Consider the following 8,720-nt stretch of genomic DNA (forward strand, 5'->3'; position numbering starts at 1 on the left):
GCCCGCCTGTCTGCCGCTGCGTTCAACAGTTTCTCTTCCCCCATTTTGAGATGGTGATTGAGGGTACCTCTCCACCTCGTGCGGTCAGCTACAAGGCTCTCCCAGGACTCCATATCGATGTTGAACGCCTTCATATCTCTCTTGCAGACATCCTTGCAACGTAGCTGGGGTTTGTCGATGGTTCTCCTCCCAGATATCAGCTCTCCATAGAGGATGTCTTTTGGAATACGGCCATCCTGCCCGCAATCTGCGCTGCCTGAGTAGAGTGTACAAACTGGGAAGGCCAGTGCGAGAAATATGTTCGAGCAACCGCCTCCTACTGGTTAAAACCTTTGTGTGCATTTTCAACGAGTATCATCGCCAATGACACTTAATGGGTTCCCTCCTCTCAGTGCTACTCACTTGGTGCAAAAAGAAGACACAAAGTGCTGGAGTAATTCAGTGGGTCATGCAGCATCTCTGGAGAACATGGATAGATAACATGTAATAACGAACAGCAGATGCTGGTTGACCCCGAAGATAGACACAAAATACTGGTGTAACTCAGCAGGTCAGGCAGCATCACTGGAGAGAAGGAATGGGTGACGTCTCAGGTCGAGACCCACCTTCAGACTAAAGGACCAGTCTGAAGAAGGGGCTCGACCCGAAAAGTCACCCATTCCTTCTCTCCAGAGATGCATGTTTTTCCCGCTGAGTTACTCCAGCATTTTGTGTATATCTGTAGTAGGAGTCTTTTTTTTTTGTAAGCCGGCATCTGCAGTTCCTTGTGTCTCTTTGTCTATTCTTGCTTCTCACAGATGTGACGCGCCCCCTTTAATAAACCCAGCTCTTTAAAAAATATCCAAGCACCAATCGTCCGATCCTTAGTGATCCAAAAATCCTCCAGTCACTTCTTGCATGAACAATGAGAGTGTGGGAAGAATAGTCCACCGGTTAACAAAAAGAATCTCCCTAGTACTTCCCTAAAATAAATGAGACTTCTAGTATAAAAGATAGCCACAATAGTGATGCAATATTAAAAATTTTACCCAACGAAGTGCTTCAATATGAAAAGGTATTGTCATAATGATTAAGTGTCAAAAGCAGTTTGAATGGTGATTCTGCATCACAGGAATTCAAGCGGTGAATCAGTATTGAAAAGTTGCCGTGACAAGATTCCACAATGAAAAGAATACTCGGGGTGAAATGTACTATTAAAAGAGTTCAGTCGATGAAAACGACTGTTAAAGAGGCACGTCAAATCCAGCTCTTTTTTTATATCATATAATTGAGCCAAGATGTTCAAATAATTGTCAGCCAAACAGCAAGAGAACAAATAAAAACAACACTGCAAGTACTCCCCAACAATGGGGAGAAGCAGAAGCCTCTAATTATAACTGGCAGGTCAGCAGAGGTTACAATAACTAAAGCATATGTTCGGATGCAGCTGCTTGCTAACACAAACCGAGGGACTGCGAAGTTACAGCCCGGCGAAAAGTGAAAGCAAAAAACATCAGAAATGGCTTAAACAATGGAGAGGCGCACGTGCGAAAAAACAGATTAGCAGTTGGGGTATATTAAGATCCAATTGCGCATCTTTTAAAAGACTGTTTCCCAACAACATATATCACTTACTCCCTCCAGGGCCCACGCTCGCTGGCAGCTGCCACCCCAGTGGGAGGTGAATGAGGAGCGAGGGGAGAATGGGTAACAGGTAGAAGCCCATGTGTGCGTGGCAGGTTTGGGGACGGAAGCTCATTGAGAAGGAGACCATCAAAGCTGAGCTTAATTAAGTAGAAGGAGTGTTTGTGCCGGAGTTAATAGGGGATGAGAGAGATGGGGTGGCCATGACTGGCTGTGAAACAATGGAAACCAATTATAAACCCCCAGCCTACTCTTACATTATGTATTAAGCCATCTGGGTCCATGATATTGGAGGTAAAGGGAGACAATCAGTAGGAGTGTCACTGATCACACGCCAATTTACCACGTCTGTCTCTTGCCATTGTTCACAGGATGATACATTCACAAAAGAAAGGAAGGAGCGGACTCCGAGGATAAGAGGTCTTAAGGGGCTTCCAGCTGAGTCCTGTCTGTAAACAGCCTGCTTAAGGCATGGTTGCCAAAGTACAGCGCTGTTTGTGTACACTGCATAACTCCACTTTAGGAAAAGAGCCCCAGGAACATACGAATGCCTTTAAGGATAGGTCTATCTACAATAAACACCATCTTCCCAGCCTGAGATAACGCTCGCATGAGGCAGAAGAGGGTGCAAGGCCATGAGGTGATCATTGTATGGTGATGATATAAAACTAATTGAAAATCTTACTGAAAGGAATAGGGGGAATGAGAGGAATAGTTTGAGTAGACACATGCCTAGAGTGACCTTTTGCCTAGTGTAGGGGAATTGAGAATCAAAGGACATATGTTTAAGGTGAGGGGGAGAAAGATATAATAGGAACATGAGGGTTAACTTTTTTATACAAAGTGTGGCAAGTGTATGGAACGAGCTGCTTGAGGAGGTAGTTGAGGTAGGTAATATCGTAGCGTTTAAGAAACATTTAGACAGGTACATGGACAGAACTAGTGGGCTTTTATTTAAAAGGTACACAAAATTGCTGGGGAAACTCAGCGGGTGCAGCAGCATCTATGGAGCGAAGGAAATAGGCGACGTTTCGGGCCGAAATCCTTCTTCAGACTTCTTCAGACTTGAGGGCTTTTATTTAAGTTGAGGTGTTTTAAGGGCACTGTTTGTGATATCTGGCTTGCTGTGGAAAGAGACTGGCAGATGCTGTTTGTAGTTCCACTTTAACAGGCTAGACATCTTATTGCAGGCACGCGCTTGGGAAATCAACCATTTTAAGCTTTAATATTCCTGGACAGCTTAGTTAGTTGGTTAGTATGGTAGCAATAACTTGCATAGCACCTCTGAGCACTGTAAATTGAACAATGTGTTTCGTGGGAACTTTACCCGGCAAAATTTGACACAGAACACAAAATAATGAACGAGATGATCAAATACAGTATAGACACAAAAAGCTGGAGTAACTTAGTGGGACAGGCAGCATCTCTGGAGAGAAGGAACGGGTGACGTTTCGGGTCAAGACCTTTCTTCAGACTGAAAGTCACGGGAAAGGGAAACGGGAGATATAGACGATGGTGTCGAGAGATGCTGCCAGCCTTTTGTGTCTATCTTCGGTTTAAGCAGCATCTGCAGTTCCTTCCTACACAGGTGATCAAATGCTTGGCAGTGGTCAAAGTTTCCTGGTTGTGGGATGAAGAAGTGTCTCAACCCGAAAAGTCACCCATTCCTTCTCTCCAGAGACGCTGCCTGTCCCGCTGAGTTACTCCAGCTCTTTGTGCCCATCTATGTTTCGTGGAATATAAAAAAGGAAAGAGTGGTGGGAAGGTGAAGAACTAATTGACTACGATAACGATACGATACAATACGATAGAACTTTATTTAGACCAATTTCCCTTCTGGGATAACTAAAGTTCTATAGTATGTCTTGTTGTCTTGGCAGCCGAGGGCACATCTACTAGTGATATGTGATGAAACTGAGCAAAGATCAGGGTTGGGTGAAGGACTGGAAGACATTGGGGACATACAAGATCTGATCCACAGTACAGGCACTTCCCGACTTATGTCAGGGTTACGTTCTGTCAGGGTTATGTGTCAGATTTTACTTAAGTCGGAAACACCATCCCTATCCCCTTCCCGAAATGCCTCACTGAGAGTATTAAATAACTCAGCGGCATCAGGCTACGTCCAGAGCACTTTCTGCGGCGCACTGCCTTCTGGGTAAGCACTGCCACCATTGCTGGCTTGAGTTCCGTCTCACTATTGGGACACTTTCTGTGGCGTGCGTCCTTCTGGCAATCTACGTCTATCGTAGGTCGGAGGGAGCTTGTACCGTTACGTGTAGGAAGGAACTGAAGACGCTGGTTCAAACCGATGATAGACACAAAAAGCTGGTTCAAACCGATGATAGACACAAAAAGCTGGAGTAACTCAGCAGGTCAGACAGCATAACTGGAGAAAAGGAATAGATGACGTTTCGGGTCTCGAACTGATCGTCTCTGATCCGCTGAGTTACTCCAGCTTATTGTGTCTATCTTCAGTTTGTACAGTTATAACAGCCTCTGAGGAAATGGTAGTTGGCACCAGTTATGTCCTCATGGTTGCACACATCCATTGACTTTTACCTTTGCTTTGTTGAATTGCCAGCAAAGATAACAATGGATGCAAAATGAAACTGTCACTTTATCACGTCATCTGGATTTTACGTCGGGGGAGTGAAACAATACTGAACATTGACCACAAGTGTTTTTTAACTCTTAGTTTCTCCGTCCTCACCATTAGCTCCGGGCTTGTAGGTACATTATTAGGTACTTCACCATGTGAAACAAAGTCTAGATTTTAAGAGAAGAATACTTTAGTTTAGTTTGGAAATGCAGCATGTAAACTGGCCCTTCGGCCCACTAAGTCCATGCTGACCATCGATCATCTGTTCATACTCGTTCTACTTTCTCATCCACGCCCTATTAAAGATAGCCTGAGGGTCTCCAGTGAGGTAGATGGTAGCTCAGGACAGCTCTCTATTTGTTGAGAGGACGGTTCAGTTGCCTTATAATGGCTTGGAAGAAACTGTCCCTGAATCAGGAGATGCGTGTGTTTTCACACTTCTGTACCTCTTGCCTGATGGGAGAGGGGAGAAGAAGGCGGGTGAGGCTGGTCCTTGATAATGCTGGTGGTCAAAGTGCTCATTACTCACAACATTTAAGCCACCATGACTGTACCTCCCCTGCTCTTTGCATTTTCTAGAAAGCACAGCAGCCAATGTACAGCATAGTCTTACAAAAGGCTACATGACACTGATCAAATAATCTGCTTCAAAGGTTGTGATCGAAGATTAAATCGATGGCTCGCACACCTTAGAGAAATCCCTTTTAAAATGATGCTCTGGGATTATTTACATCCACCTGAAATAGCTGGCGGGCCTTTGATTCTATGTCCTGCCCCGAAAGATTCTGCACCTTCAGGACAGGAGAGGAAAGTGTGGTGGAGAGGAAGAACACATTTGCTCCTTCTCCCCTCCAACTATCTTAGAAGATCTCTCCAATTCACTTTTTCAAAAAATTAATCAACATTTCTCAGCTGATTGAAACGAAACCGCTCCTGAATAGTTCTCTTCAGAACTGGCCATGCCTATAACCAATGTGTCAGTCACCTGACCGACTCACAAAGGCCACCAATCTCAGGAGACTCTGCAGAAATAAATGAACCTGTCCTGACTAATGCAATCAAACTCCAACCTGCGATATTAAACCAGAGAGAGAGAGAGAGAAACTCCATCATCTGTGTTCAAAAGGGTATTATCATGCAGAAAACTTGTGAGGTGACCAGATATTTCTCTGCATGTAAATGGAGTGGGGGGGAGGGTGAGGAGGGAACGGGAGAAGAGATTGACAGTCAAGTTTATCAAAATTGATTGTAGCCACAGGTCTATAGCAACAACGTTCCTAGAAATTTAAAAGGATTGATTGAGATCTTTGAAAAAGATTGTCAAATAATAAATCTGCCACAGATTTACTCATTGCCATGTATTTCTGAAATAGCCTTGGCTTACAATCTGGTGTTTCATTTATAAATCAATTATTTTTAAAAAAATTACCCCCCCCCCCCTCCCCCCCTCCCAATCTGGAACAAATTCCGGCAGACAGTTCTTGAGGCAGCCACTGGGAGGAGCACACAAGCTCATTTTCCTTTGGTTCTCATCGAAGTAAGACACAAAATGCTGGAGTAACTCAGTGGGACAGGCAGCATCTCTGTAGAGAAGGAATGGGTGACTTTGCGGGTCAAGACCCTTCTTCAAACTGACTATTCCTTCTCTCCAGAGATGCTGCTTGTCCCGCTGAGTTACTCCAGAATTTTGTGTCTTTGTACATGGAACTTCACTAGATGACGTTGAACTTTAGACTTTAGACTAGAGATAAGTGCAGAAACTGGTCCTTCGGCTCACCCAGTACGCGCCGACCAGCAATCGTCCCATACAGTAACAGCATCCTACACACAAGGGACAATATATAATTTTACCAAAGCCAATTGACCTACAAACCTGCACGTCTTTGGAGTGTTGGAGGAAACAGGAGCCACTGGAGAAAATCCATGTGGTCGCAGGACGAGTGTACAAACTCCATGCAGCTTGGAATCTGGGTCTCTGGCCCTGTAAGGCAGCAACTCCACCACTGCGTGAATGCCGATCTTTCTACACCTCATTTCTCGCCTTCTTGTGACCTTGTTCATCTTCATCTCTTAAATTTACCCCAGTTACTGACATAGAAACATAGAAACATAGAAATTAGGTGCAGGAGTAGGCCATTCGGCCCTTCGAGCCTGCACCGCCATTCAATATGATCATGGCTGATCATCCAACTCAGTATCCCGTACCTGCCTTCTCTCCATACCCTCTGATCCCCTTAGCCACAAGGGCCACATCTAACTCCCTCTTAAATATAGCCAATGAACTGGCCTCGACTACCCTCTGTGGCAGAGAGTTCCAGAGATTCACCACTCTCTGTGTGAAAAAAGTTCTTCTCATCTCGGTTTTAAAGGACTTCCCCCTTATCCTTAAGCTGTGACCCCTTGTCCTGGACTTCCCCAACATCGGAAGCAATCTTCCTGCATCTAGCCTGTCCAACCCCTTAAGAATTTTGTAAGTTTCTATAAGATCCCCTCTCAATCTCCTAAATTCTAGAGAGTATAAACCAAGTCTATCCAGTCTGACATACCTGAAATCTTCAGATCTCTGACACTGAAAATGTGTGCAATATCAATGGTGCCATGGGTCCATCTATAAAAACACAGAAAAATAGTGGTAGAATAGGGCCACTCGACCCCTCAAGCCTGCCCCACCATTCAATATCTTCAAGGCTTATCAGTCTGAAGAAGGGTCTCAACCCGAAACGTCACCCATTCCTTCTCTGCGGAGATGCTGCCTGTCTTGCTGAGTTACTACAGCATTTTGTGTCTATCTTCGGTTTAAGCCAACATCTGCAGTTCTTTTCTATCAGACCCAAGTCTCATCTCCAGTTCTCCTTGACCCCTCAATACCCCTCAATACCTTTCTACTTCCTCTATAAACACGCCTTTCTCCACACCATTCTGAAAGAAAGTGCTCCTGAATCTCACCATCCTTTGTAAAAAAGATCTATACACTTCAGTTTAAAATGGTCACCCCTTAATCTAGTAGCTATGACCCTCATTTGAGATTCCCCCATTGCTGGAAACATTTTGACATCTATTCTGTCATTCTCCCTAAGGATTGTAAATGTTACAATAAGATAGCCCCTCATTCTCCTCTACTCCAAAGAATATCGGTCTGATTTGTTAAGCCACCTGTGATACAATTCCCTTCCTAATTCATCTCCTTTTCCATCTCCCACTCCTTTTTTAAGAGCTTTCGAAAAACTTTACCTCCTTTGGGCAGTCATCAAGTCACCTATCTTAACATCGCCTTTCACTCATCCTTACGTGCTGTCAGCTTAGGAATGCTTCATAGGGATCAGATTTCATATCAAATCAGGGTGTTATTCTTCTCAGCTTCAGTAATGGCCTCACTACTGAACAAATCAGGGACACAGTAACATTCCAAATGCTTCATACACTGGACACTTTGAAATGCAATCTATCTTGACGTGTAGACAAACTGCTAGTTGTCAGAGGCCTTCTGTTAGGGCTCATAGTATTGATCAAATGAGTTTGTAATTTTTGATATAGTTCCCACAGAACTCCAATATCCATGCCTTAATAATATCTTCGACCTCACACAGAACAAAAATTAGATTGAAAATTGCCCCAAATAGAAATGGAAATCTCTCACGATATATTGGTAGTTTCACTATTCATGTATGAGGAAAAGATGAACATAATTCCCAGAAACCTGGCTCACTGCTAGACTGCTTTCACCGAGAGAGGAGGGATTGTCAGAGGTAGTAAATGAGACGCTCAGGGACGCGCTTTGCTTCACTGCTAGTTTATTATAGAAACCGAATAAATGTGCTCACGGAAGCAGGCATCATCATAGGTTTTTATTAGTTTCAGTGCTCTCATATTTGATGACAATTCACTCCCTACAAATGAGAGAATGGCGGACTTCAACACACATGCTTTGTGCAGTTATCCCCTCTCTCTGATTTCCCAAATAATTACTGACAACACGCTGAAATTGGCTCAGCTGGAAGATCGCAAAATGGCGGTTAGGATTCGCAAACAATCTCAGAGAATTTCAGAAGCAATTCTGCTTGTTTCCAACCAGACTGACTCTCTTATTTGCTCTCGGCGTCTGCAGGACTGAAGTTGATTTTCCTGTAATTATCTGTTTAGGTTTTGAATGGAGGGCAACAGCATAGAGAAGTCAAAACAACAAAGTTGGGAGAAAAAGGCCAGGGGCTAGGATCCAGAAGATAGATCATAAGATCATAAGTGATGTGAGCAGAATTAGGCCATTCGGCCCATCAAGTCTAGTCTGCCATTCAATCATGGCTGATCTATCTCTCCCTCCTAACCCCATTCTCCTGCCTTCTCCCCATAACCCCTGACACCTGTACTAATGAAGATAACCTCTGACACCCATACTAACAAAGCGCTGGAGTAACTCCGCAGGTCAGGCTGCATCTCTGGAGAAATGGAGAAGGAGAATGAGATGCTGCCTGATCCGCTGAGTTACTCCTGCACTTTG

Source organism: Amblyraja radiata, chromosome 33, assembly GCF_010909765.2.
Source record: "Amblyraja radiata isolate CabotCenter1 chromosome 33, sAmbRad1.1.pri, whole genome shotgun sequence".
In the NCBI taxonomy this organism is placed as follows: Eukaryota; Metazoa; Chordata; class Chondrichthyes; order Rajiformes; family Rajidae; genus Amblyraja; species Amblyraja radiata.